This window comes from Aulonocara stuartgranti (genome assembly GCF_965226115.1).
Source record: "Aulonocara stuartgranti genome assembly, chromosome: 23".
NCBI lineage: Eukaryota > Metazoa > Chordata > Actinopteri > Cichliformes > Cichlidae > Aulonocara > Aulonocara stuartgranti.
Window position 1 is genome coordinate 38,294,340 of NC_138958.1, and position 13,855 is coordinate 38,308,194.

At 40.6% G+C, this 13,855-nt stretch overlaps 1 protein-coding gene across 2 annotated transcripts in view; it reads right to left on the reverse strand.

Annotated features, from left to right (window-relative positions):
- Positions 1 to 13,855, reverse strand: part of LOC309701081 (rho GTPase-activating protein 6-like) — a 134,929-nt gene that overhangs the window by 119,232 nt on the left and 1,842 nt on the right. The gene's annotated exons all lie outside the window — the stretch shown is intronic.

Consider the following 13,855-nt stretch of genomic DNA (forward strand, 5'->3'; position numbering starts at 1 on the left):
GTTCCACAGCAATGTAAGTCTGTGTAATTCAAAGTGCAATAAAAGCAATCCATTTTTAGGGAGACTAATCCTGCCATACTGCCCAGAAAGTAGAATTTCATTATAGAAGAATGATGCGATGGTATGATGCAAGTATTGCAGCTGCAAAAGCTGACATGTTTAACATTACTTACAGGGTTTCTATTACTCCCCTGTGTACAAAAATCTTGGCCCATCAGTTTAATGCTGACAACCAGGCCTATTAAATTGAATAAGAATCATAATCAGACTAATACCCCTTGCAGGCCCACATGCATACATGCAGACCTCCTCTCAAGAGGGGAGACTGTAGGAGAGAATGCTGCAGAGGTCATTATAACCAGGAATGTATGTATGTAATACGAAACAGGTCTTTTATTTTGAAGGGCATCTTAATTTATTCTGTTATAAGCACAGATTGTAGTCTTCGAAGTGAAAACATGATTTCAGTTGGTTAAAGTAAAACAAAAATCCACCGTAAAATCATCATTTCATTTCTGTCACTGTGTTTATTTTGTAGTGTCTCTACCAATTAGAATTGACTGAATAAAAACTTTATCACTTTCTTAAACACTGCGCTATACAAACTACCTTTGCATTTTATACAGACAATGACTAGGACGCCCTTTTATCGCAGTTCAGGGTGATGGGAGGTCCGACTACAACTTTAACACAGCTGTGACTCGCTCCAGGACCTTCTGTTTCGAGCCAAGAAAAATCCACATGCATTTCATCACACTTTCAATGTTTTCATCAAGGCTCTTGCAAGACTGTGACAACATCGTCTGTTTCACTCCTTCACTCTGTTTCACATTATGAACCGATAGCACTGTTCTCTTAAAACACTGATACAGCAAAAATTTGTTTAGTTTTTTTCTGTGCGGGCGTTTGTGCATGCGCAATTTTCGTATGAGCATTCCAAAGATGTCCAAACATCAAAGTCTTTTTCCTCCAATGCAGCTTCATCAGTCGGAGGGAACTTAGGGAGGAAATCAGGGAGTAAGAAGGGAAAAATGGATGGCAGGAAGGTTCACAAGTTCAAACCTCTCTGTTTGCTGGAGCATGTAAAAGAATCAACTGCGAACAAATAGATGGCTGAACCGCCACTATTATAAACTATGTTTGTTATTATTTTAAATTGTTATTGGGGTTGGTGTGTAACAAACTGATGTAAAAATACTGTAAATTTTATAAGATATTACTCTTTGTCAATACAGTTGAAGGCTGTACATGTTGACAGCTTTCAGAAAAGAAATGAAAGTTAATTCAGGGCACAAGAAGCTGCAGACTGGGATCCCATTTAACCTGAAAAAATATGCAGTTTGTAAATATACATCATATTGTGTATGTCTGTTACCTAACTCCTCTTAATCAGTTGGGATTAAACCTATTATATAAACTGCCTAGGGTCCCACGATTATCATCAATACAGCTTTAGGGAATTATTTATATAACACTCAGATCTTTACAAATTATATTTATTAAAAAGGCGACATCATGAATACTTTCCTGTGCATCTATTAACAGTCCTTTTACAGATAGAAATCTATACATTAGATAGAAATGTGTACCACTACTGTATTGCCCCATAACACCACAACAAATTCATCATTTGTGTACAAATTTGGAAATAAAAGTGATTGTGGTTCTGATTGTGAACACTGTTTCGATCATCACAGCACCGATGTGTTAACTTTGTTACTAACGTGACTTAACTGTCTGTGGCTCTGGCTGCTCTCTTGCACTTTTCCCAATTAAAAAAATGTATCGTACAATCTGTCTTACTATTTTGGCTGTAAATGTTGTTAATATTACATCTGCATTACATGTGCCTTGATGTTCGTAAGCACATTTTGGTAAACTATTTTTTATTCAGTTGCATGTTGGGGGTCACTGAAATGTGTTAAATGAATATCTATAATTAACTATTCGTCAAACAGTGACATGCTTATACTGCCAGTTACTTATTACTTTGCCTCATACAATCAATATGTAGCTGTCAAAGAAGAATATGAATAAAAAAAAATTATATATATATATATATATATATATATATATATATATATATATATATATATATATATATATATATATATATATATATATGACATTGGAATGTCGTTCGGACTGGAGAAGTGTAGTCGGATGGTAACAAAGAGAGGGAAGGTAGTCAGAACTGAGGGGATTGAACTACCAGAAGGCAACATTGCAGACATAGAGGACAGTTACAAGTACTTGGGGATCCCACAGGCGAATGGGAACCATGAAGAGGCCGCTAGAAAAGCTGCAACCACCAAGTAGCTGCAGAGGGTCAGGCAAGTCCTGAGGAGTCAGCTGAATGGTAAGAACAAGATCCAGGCCATCAACACGTACGCCCTGCCCGTGATCAGGTACCCTGCTGGGGTAATAGGCTGGCCAAAGGAGGAGATAGAAGCCACTGACATAAAGACAAGAAAGCTCCTTACCATGCATGGAGGGTTTCACCCCAAATCCAGCACCCTGAGGCTGTACGCTAAGCGGAAGGAAGGGGGCCGGGGACTGGTGAGTGTCAGCACCACAGTCCAGGATGAGACAACGAACATCCAAGAATACATTGGGAAGATGGCCCCAACTGACCGAGTGCTCAGTGAATACCTCAGGCAGCAGAAACCCAAGAAAGAGGAGGGAGACGAGGAACCATCATGGAAGGACAGGCCCCTGCACGGTATGTACCACCGGCAGATAGAGGAGGTGGCTGATATCCAGAAATCCTACCAGTGGCTGGACAAAGCTGGACTGAAAGACAGCACAGAAGCACTAATCATGGCAGCACAAGAACAAGCTCTGAGCACAAGATCCATAGAGGCTGGGGTCTATCACACCAGGCAAGACCCCAGGTGCAGGCTGTGTAAAGATGCCCCAGAGACAATCCAGCACATAACAGCAGGGTGCAAGATGCTAGCAGGCAAGGCATACATGGAACGCCATAACCAAGTGGCCGGCATAGTGTACAGGAACATCTGTGCCGAGTATAACCTGGAAGTCCCGAGGTCAAAATGGAAGATGCCCCCAAGGGTGGTGGAGAATGACCGAGCTAAGATCCTGTGGGACTTCCAGATACAGACGGACAAAATGGTGGTGGCTAACCAACCGGACATAGTGGTGGTAGACAAACAGAAGAAGACGGCCGTAGTGATCGATGTAGCGGTTCCGAATGACAGCAATATCAGGAAGAAGGAACACGAGAAGCTGGAGAAATACCAAGGGCTCAGAGAAGAGCTCGAGAGGATGTGGAGGGTGAAGGTAACGGTGGTCCCCGTGGTAATCGGAGCACTGGGTGCGGTGACTCCCAAGCTAGGCGAGTGGCTCCAGCAGATCCCGGGAACAACATCGGAGATCTCTGTCCAGAAGAGCGCAGTCCTGGGAACAGCTAAGATACTGCGCAGGACCCTCAAGCTCCCAGGCCTCTGGTAGAGGACCCGAGCTTGAAGGATAAACCGCCCGCAGGGGCGTGCTGGGTGTTTTTTATATATATATATATATATATATACATATACATATATATATATATATATATATATATTATTAATATTTCTTTGTGTGTGTTTATGAACAGCGATTTTGCCATCTTACTACATAGTGATTTCATAAAGATAAAAAGAATAACATGACAAAACAACTTATATGTGTGTGTTTTCATACAGATTATGGTAGCAGCACCACACCAACAGTATAATGGCAGCTAAACAGCTGACAGTATTATACTTTAGAGCTTACATTTCATACACCACAACTGTCATATTTTATATAATGAATGCTGTTTAGCATGTACACAGTAAAATAATGGGTACTTGCATATAAGTGTGAAGTTCTTTGTGTCTAATCCTGACCTTATGATTGATCATGCAGTTGTTAATCATAATGTAGCAAATGTATTTTATTCTGAATCATGATATTCAGCTAAAATGGGCTCCATGTGGGTCGAATACCCCAAGCACTGGTGAAGTAATCATTTTAGGAACATGGATAGCCTGTTCTCTTAGTCTTGGAGTGCTGACGGCAAAGGTATGATTGCCTTCAGTTCTCAGTCTAGAGTGTCCTGCACAAGAATTTCAGGGATGCAACCCAAAAGTAATTTGAACAGTTTGCATCATTAAGGTAAAAGAAAAAACACTTGTCTTGTCCTTTACTTAAAGCTTTGGAGCAAAAGCCCCGAAGAGTTATTGTTGTTATAAACACTACAGCGTGGAACCCATTTGGTAGAAAAGAACAAGAACTGCTGCCTCCTGGCTCGGAGCCATGACCCGTGTCAACTCCCCACCTTGTATGGTTCACAGCGTAAGCAATGGCAAACATGTGCAGCAGTTTAAATGCTTCAGAAAACATGCAACACAAAGGCTTTTTAATTAGATATTTCACATACCTTGTGGGCGATTCTATCACAGTACATCACAGTAATGTAAAAAGGGAAATTTTACCAAGTAGCCAGCAAAATGTTGGGATCCTAATAACAGTTGTATTTCATCTTTAACATTATTAACATTACATATTGTGTCCTTTAAAGGAAACATTTTCACTCTTCCTCTACCTTTTGCTTCACAATACTTTAATAGGTGACTATTAATTGAAGTATAGCTCTCATTGTTGTCGAGTTGATATTTCTGTATCTGCCTAAACACCTTTTCATATTGTATTTTACAGCTGTGAAAAGTCAATTTTCACAGCACTCTATGCAGTCCTGCAATAAACTAACTGCACCCAATAACAGAATGATGCAGAAATCCATTTCTGTATGACTTTATCAGTCTCTCACACCATTGTGGAGGAATTTTGGCCCACCCTTCTTTACAATGCCCAAGTTCATTAAGGTTTGTGGGTATTTGCTCTCTTAAAGTCCTGCCACAGCATTTCGATTTAGTTAAGGCCTGGACTGGGCCATCGCAACACCTTGATTCTTTTCTTTCCCGGCCATTCTGTTGTAGATTTTTAAGTAAAGGTTAAGCTGTTGTACTGATGGCCTCACATTTGACTCTAGAATACTTTGGTATACAGAGGACTACATGGACAACTGAATGATTGCAAGTTTTGTGGTTGTGTTGCTACAAAACAAACTCATAGTACCCTTCTACCACTGTGCTTGGCGTAAGGTGTTTGCACTGATATGCTGTATTTTGTTATCACTTTTGTCTCACCTGTCCAAAGGACATAAATTCAGAAGCCTGGTGGTTTGTTCAGATGCCACTTTGCAAACTAAATCATACTGCAGCGCTCTTCTTACAGAATAAAAGGCTTTCTCCTGGTACCTGTCCATGCTAAGTAGGCTTGTAGGGTCTGAGACTGACCTCTTTTTAAACTTTTCTCTTTTGTATTTTGCTGATCATTGCTCAGTCTGACCTTGGGGTGAATTTCCTGGGGCACTCCTAGGAAAATTGTGGCCTTGTGTTAACATACACTTGAATGTCCCAGACCAGAAAAATGCCAAAACTTGTGCTTCCATAGAGGTGCGCAGACTCGTAGATGATCAGTAAATCAAGTGCATTTGATTAGCAGCAGCTGGCTACTACTTACCCTCTTAATTTCAACTGAAGCATTAAGGTTGTACTCAGTTTTCAACGGGACTGAACAGTTTCCTATTAAATCTTCTTTTTCACAAGACTGTATATCAGGAATGGCTTAAGAGATACAAAACAATTCCCACAGACATATATATATATATATATATTAGGGGTGCAACGATATTCGTATCGATATTGAACCGTTCGATACAGTGCTTTCGGTTCGGTACGCATATGTATCAAACAATACAACATTTGTAATTTATTTTATCAACTTTCCTTCTGACGATGCTGTCTGTGTGGAGCGCTCAGTGAATCTGCGTTCGACTACTCCGCCTAGGCTGCACTGTCGAGCGCAGATCCACTGAGCGCTCCACACAGACAGCATAGTCAGAAGGAAGAGCGCAGGGCAAGCTAGCAAGACAGAAGTTAAGCTCTCCTTGCAACATGGACCTCCCCCACCCTCATTCAGATCTGGCGTTTGGAATTATTTTGGTTTTCATGTGACGTATGACCCTGAAGGTAAGCAAGTCATGGACTAAAGTAAAACAGTATGTTGGATGTGCCACGCAATGCTCAATTACATGGGTGGGAGCTAGTGTGTTAGCGCAGTTAGCTCGTTAACGTGTTGGCCGTCTAGCCCCATGCACGGGGCGATCAGGGGTAGCTCGTTAACGGAGATTTGCCGTGTTGTGGCGTTAAGGTCATTTTAACGAGGTTAACCTGAAAGCACTAGTGGGAACACAACAAATATGACTGCACATTTACACCGACATCATCCTAGTGCAAAGACAAAAACAACAAGCATGCTACTAACTTTACCCGAGTCATTTAGACAGCCGTTAGCATATAATTCTCCTTATGGGGACCTGATATGTTTAATATGCTGCTGAGAATATAGCCCAGAAGAAGCGGATAGTATAGCTTTTATTTTGGAAAGAGCCATTTCTCTGTAATAAACTCTCTTTTCCAAAGATGAGTGATTCCTCAATCAGATACAGGGCTCGCAAAATCGGTAGCCCGACGTCCCGGAGCTAGCGATTTTTCCAGTTGGGCTACCAAAATCTATCTCTGCCCTGCCCGTCCGGCTAGTGTAGGAAGGAAAAATATATGTCAATGCTTTTGCATTCTTTCGGAAATGTAGCTGGGTAATTATGTCATTGGCATCGGTGAGCCACTGTCAATATGTGACATTGAAATCGCGTTTGAATTTGCGCTTGTTTTTTTGCTTTCACTTTGCAATCGCGTGAACTGTGTATAGAGAGCGACAGTACTGATTGGTGAGTGATGATAATTTGTGCACCAATTCCTCTGACATTGTCTTATTAATCGTTAGCTTACTATGCAAACATGACAAGTGAAATCTCCCGCAGCAAGCTTAAACATGTGAGAGGTTGATCGCGCAGAGAATCGCTGAGCTTATGTGAGTCCGTGTGTAAAAGCATTTCAGTTCTGCTGAGCCAAATAAGACAGGTCAGGGTGAAGAAGTGACAGCCAAAGAAAAGCTTACCACAAAACGGAAAAGTTATGACAAATCAGACTATAAGGCAAAAAGAAAGTGCAGCTTTATGGTTTCATGGACAAAATAATTTCTGTGGCTGCAATATGATGAGCTAAATAACCAGGGCTGCACATAAGTGGTCCGCAGGTGCGCATTCGCTGTCAAAAGAAAAAACACGCACAAGGGTTAGGGTTAAATTTAAAAACTGTACTTTTGAGTTAAAATATATATTTATAATTTTAATAAATGACAAATTAAAAAGGCATGAACATTTTATTTTATATATAGATATAGATATATATATATATCTTAGGGGTGCAACGATACACAAAATTCATGGTTCGGTTTGGTTTGATATTTTGGTGTCACGGTTCAATATTTTTTCGATACAAAAAAAAATGTTCATGCCTTTTTAATTTGTCATTTATTAAAATTATAAATATATATTTTAACTCAAAAGTACAGTTTTTAAATTTAATGTTGCTGAAACAACAAAGTAATAAAAAAATAAATCTATCTGATGGAGAAATCACTCATCTTTGGAAAACAGAGTTTATTACAGAGAAATGGCTCTTTCCAAAATAAAAGCTATACTATACGCTTCTTCTGGGCTATATTCTCAGCAGCATATTAAACATATCAGGTCCCCATAAGGAGAATCATGTGCTAACAGCTGTCTAAATGACTCGGGTAAAGTTTGTAGCATGTGTGCTTGTTATTTTTGTCTGCTTCCATTTGTCTTTGCACTAGGATGATGTCAGAGTAAATGTGCAGTCATATTCGTTGTGTTCCCACTAGTGCTGTCAGCGTTAATCTAGTTAAAATGACGTTAACGCCGCAACACCTCAAATCTCTGTTAATGAGCTACCGCGGATTGCCCCGTGTGTGGGGCTGGACGACGTCAACACGTTAACGAGCTAACTGCGCTAACACACTAGTTCCCACCCATGTAATTGAGCATTGCGTGGCACATCCAACATACTGTTTTACTTTAGTCCATGACTCGCTTACGTTCAGGGTCATACGTCACATGAAAAACAAAATAGTTCCAAACGCCAGATCTGAATGAGGGTGGGGGAGGTTCAATTTGCCATGTTGCAAGGAGAGCTTAACTTCTGTCTCGCTAGCTTGCCCTGCGCTCAGTGAATCTGCGTTCGACTACTCCGCCTAGGCTGCACTGTCGAGCGCAGATCCACTGAGTGCTCAACAAAGACAGCATCATCAGAAGAAAAGTTGATAAAATAAATTAAAAATGTTGTATTGTGATTATCATTATCATTTTGCTTCTAGTTTAGAACTACCAGTTCTCGCTATCTGTATCTTCTACCTTACCAAGCATGCTAGCTAGAGTTAATTGATCATTTAGCACTCTAAATGAAAAGAAATGTCCAAAAAGCAAGGGGTCAAATTTTAGTGATTAGTGACACGATTACCGGTTATCTGTGTCAGTGTTTAAAATGCAGCTTACCAAGGATGCATACTGAGCATGCCTTAGCTGATAACTCCAGCTGCTTGTCTAAATGTAGTCTTCTGGTTCCAAAAAGACAAGATGGTGACAGCCAAAAAGCTACAGTGCATATGTCAGATTTAAGTCCATAAAGTACTGAGAGAGTTCACTGGGGCTATGTACATCTTTTATATACAATCTGTGATATAAACTTAATGTATGAATTTGTTAGGGTCACTTTCAGAGGATGGGGACAAATGACCTATATGTTTATCCAGGTTACATAGGCAACTTGGATATGAGCCCACGTAAATTAAAACCTACAGTTCCAAGGTCTCATCTTCCAGGGCCTTTAAATGTCATGGGTACAGTATTTAATGGCAACATCCTGCTGAGACACTTTATTCCACACCAATGTGTGCCACCCTAAATGACCAGCAAAGAAAACGAGACAAATTGACTTATTCTAAGAAGACAAACAAATGACTGGTTCTCGTTGTGTTATTCTACTTATTCGGTGAGCGCTCAGCACCCTGACATAGTTTGATGATGTTGCATAAACACATGGGCCTTTCGAGAATTTTAAGAATGGTAACAACTAGATGCAAGCAGCAGTAATTTTTCCAGAAGATAATCAAGAGATAAAATACAATGATAGACTAATAAACACTAATACAGAGCCATTTCCTAACTTCGCATTCCTTTGGGGGAGATCATAAGGCATGCCAACTTTGTTTTTTACCTTGCATATCTGAGAGCTTATATAAAACTTTCATGCCTCAGATTTTGTTAAAATTCATAAGCACAAGCGGAAGTAGAATATTCAAATGGGAATTCTCCTTATCTGAAGTTCTCATGCCAAGGGATTCAGTAATGCTGTAAGGAAACAAAAACACAAAAACTGTGGTTACTTTTGTGCAAATGTAAGCAACCACAATTGTGTATCGTCACTTTTGGAAGCTAATAACACGTGAGACATTACAGCAAAAATCACCTTTTATTGTCTCTTTATTTAGATTAGTCTGCCCCTCCCCACCCCACGTTCCTTCACTTTGCCTCTAACACTGCTATTACTTAGGAGCTCAGTGTGTAATTGTGCATGTAACATTTTGATTACAGTTACGAATGTTAATCACCAAAAAGGCAAAGCTTTTACCTCAAAGACCCAGCGCTAACTTTCTCAAAGTCATCTGTTATCAATCATTTAGTAACATTTCTTTTCATACTAAGTCTCCTCTGTAAAGCATTTGAGTAAGTGGTTCTAAAAATAGGATCTACAATGTCAACAATCTGGAGCCCCATAAACAAGCAAGATTAAATTAGCCGACTGCTGTTTCCTCTCCGAGCCTTTGCGCGTGTGCGTCTCTGTGCGCGTACCTGGAAATACAGCGGCGCACGTGTAGGTTCAGCGTATGCTTCAAATGCTAAACTTTCAAATACCAATGTCTGAATGTGCCTATAAAAACCTACATTGTTTTTATACTCGTGCTATTTTGCAAGAACATGTGTTGATACGGTGTCCAATTTTGGAGCCCGTAACTCCACGAGAAGGACCACATCCAGTCACTGACACCCCCCACCTCCCCCCGCTCCCCCACCCCCCTCTCCTACTGTAATAACACAGAGGGTACTGCCTGATGAATTTTTCTTTTTCTTTTTGCATCTCTTTTTGCCCTTTCAGCATCAACAACCTGGCCGTGGAAAAATTTAGCTGTTAAGCAATCGTGGCCAATATAACTGTCAGGCTTTGCTTCACTCCGTCTATGTTTCACCCTTTCATTCTTCCTCTCTGTCCATATCTCCCTCCTTAAAAAGGCATAGCATGAGACCATTCTGCACAGGTTGCCCTGTTCACATGCATACACACTCAGTAGTACACGTGCAAATGATCTCTATCTGGGCAAATGTCTGAACTTTGACTAGATAGCGATGCATGAACTGGCACCTGCATTTACATCACTGATATTGCAGTGCTGGTCTACCTTTATCTTTAAACATTTATTATGTTATTAATACATACAATAAAACAACACAAATATGCCCTCGTTAGATACAGGAGCTATTACTTCGTTATAAATAGTTGAGCTAAACCATCAGAGGTAATGCGATAATATTAATGCAGTGCATTTGCATCAGCAGCAACCTCGCAGTTCTTCTCGTAGACTGTACACGAAAGATCAATGTAACCATCTGGATGTCACCAGTTGTTCTGTAAAGTCTCATTATGAAGGCTTAATTTGACTATTCTGGCCATCTCTATCTTCTTTTTTAAAACAGACATCACAACAGAGGGGTACATCGACAACATAGGTCCACCCTAAAAAGAACACCCCTCTTTATTGTGTATTTAACTCTAAATACAATAATATTTTACAAAATTAACAAGAGAGCTTTCTCCTGATGATGTCATAGTGATGTCATTTCAAGGTTATCTGATTTATCAGTTAAATATTAAAAAGAAAATTGAGCGTCTAAATTGCGTCATTCAAAATCAGGATTCAGTGTGTTATGAACTTATCTGAGGCATACGAAAGACGAAAGGTCAGGGTTATCTCAGCCTACTATTTCTTATTTTTATTACTGAAGGTATATTTTCATTTTGAACTTACGTGTGACAAAGAAGATTTTCATGGGAATCTATGCAGTCCTGAGAATAACCAAATAAACATTTTACCATATGCCCTTTTAGTATCATTCACATCGTTATGGAGGAATTTTGATCCACTCTTTTTTTACAGTATTGCTTCATTTTATTGAGGTGTGCAGATGTTTGTTTATGCACAGCACTCTTAATGTCCTGCCACACCATTTGAATAAGGTTGAAGCTGACTGGTGCACACTTCAACCTTAAAAGGTGATTCTTTTCTCTTTAAGCCATACTATTGTAGATTTACTGCTGTGCTTGGAATCATTTTTCTGCTGCATGACCCAATTCCATCCAAGTTTTAGCAACCAGACAGATGGCCTGACATTAAACTCTACAATACTTTGGTATACAGACGGGTTCAAGGTTGACTCAATGACTGTAAGATGGCCAGGTCCCATGGCTGGAAACAAAGCCCAAATCATCACGCCTCCACCACTGTGCTTGACAATTGTTATGATGAGTTTTGTAAAAACCAAACACAGTATGTCAGTGCAAACATGGTGCTGTGTGTTATGGCCAAACATCTCCACTGTGGTCTTGTATGTCCATGGACATTGATCCAGAAGACTTTGAAAAATTAATCTGTGCTGCCATGTTCTTTTAAGAGAGTAGAGGCTTTCTCCTGGCAACCTGTCAAGACAAGCCATGTTCAGTCTTTTTAAATGTTTATCTTTTTAAAACTGCAATTTTTTAAGTGAAACAAGTTGTAAGTGCTTTTTAAAAAACATCCAGAGGAATTGAGATTGACAGGTTGATGACTCATTCTTTTGCTATTTCTCTGAATTGGAAGTTCCTCTGGTGATTGGGTATTTAAAAACCATGTGTTATTGATTTCATTAAGCTGTGATGATTACACTTGTCATGATTTGAAATGAAATCATGCGAATTTCATAGTTTGGCTCTCCTCAGTATTAATCCTAAGTATACAGGTTTCTCACATGACATCATGCGCACATTGTTCAAACGCTGTCTGATGACCCCTTGGCAACCACCGGTCACTAAGCCGAAATATTGGTGAGTGGTTATTGGCTGTTGCTAGGCTGCAAAGAGGGTGCTGCACCAAAATCCTTCTTGCAATCCTTGCCTGTAGTTTGCACTGAAGTTGCTCGGTGCTGCAGCCAACATTCTTCAAAAGCCACAACTTTTATTTTGAAGGCAAGCAGTCTCCGTGTCCGGTTTGTGTCACACTTCTCACAGCCTGACTAGCACTCGGAGAGTAGTTGTCAAGTGTTCGCAGACCAGTTGGCATCTTCTGTGCAAACTACAGGCCACTGTGGCAATCTGCTACCAACCAAGGCAATCTGAAGTTGTTTTCCACATTTTTCCCTTGTGGTTGCCAGATGGTTGCCCAATGGCTTCTAACTCTTTGTGACTAGGCCCTTATCCACGTGCCCCATAAGTTAACATGTTCAACACCCCCGGTCATGTCAACCTTGGAAAGAAATTAACTAATTGCATCTTAACTAATGTTAAAAGCAAAATTCTTTCGATTCCCACTATTAAATACATGCTTACACTTCATTTCAGAGTTTTACTTCACACCCATAGGTGTTTGACACATCCCAGTAGACCAGTAACACTTTCTTGGCTCCGTAATTTTACAAACACTCCGAGGTGCAATAACTTCGGTCCAGATTGCACTAATGACTCCATACCGATGGCCTCATGTTGGCCCCAATCGGGGGGTGGAAACTGCAACTTAAACAGGCTTACAGTGATGGGAAACGCCACTCTCTGAGAACCTCAAGACATCTCGCAGAAGAAGAGAGGGAGGAAAATGCGAGTATGGACGCCTGCATGTGTGCGTGCGAGTGTGAGAAAGAAAGAAGAGGCGTGCTGCAAGAAAGTAAAACAGAGAGCGGCGCTGGAGCCGTTCCTTTTAATGGGAAATGATGGGGGAGCTGTTTGATGGCTGCGTGCTTTTGACCCTGTGACTGCTTGCAGTCGTGAGAACCAAGTCCCCGGCCATGTGTCCTTAAGCCCCTCATATCAACACACACACACACATACCGCCACATATACACACACACTTCCAATCAAATACAAGAAAAATATGCAGAAAAGGAGACTAAGTGTTTAAAGAAGCAGGAAAATTATACCTTTCCAGACAGAGTACAGGTGGACTCGTGTCAACTATGCACCCCCCCACACACACACACACACTTAAAAGAAGTCCCCCAAGGATGTTTTGGTAAGGATTTCATCTACTGCCTGCCCCATATTCACACTCAGTTTGACATCTATATGAAGACAAAAGCCAAAGCAGCCCAATGATGACAACAGTAGGAGGGAAAAATCTATCGACACTTCATTGCACCTTTTGTTGGAGTGATTTAATCCTCAAAGTGCTGTAAGATTTTCTTTTGCTTTCCCAGGATAAGGTGTGACTCCCACAAAGACTGAAAACACAGTAATGACCATGCAGCCAAGGGAGAAACAAAAATCCAGGTGGGGGAGGTGGACCAGAGCTATCCCTTCCCCCTGAGTTAATTACCCATGTGCCCTTGGGCCAGACTAGGAAAAAAAAGCACTTTCCAGGCTGAAATGGGCTGACTGCTTTGGTACTGTAGGGCTTTCAGTTGCAGATGTCAAACATTCCCTGTCTTTTAAAACCCATAAATCTTTTAGGTAAAGCTCCAACATCTCGCTACCTCAGGTCATGGTCGAATTTCAGATAGCATTGTGCAATTTTGGTATCGATCTGATAT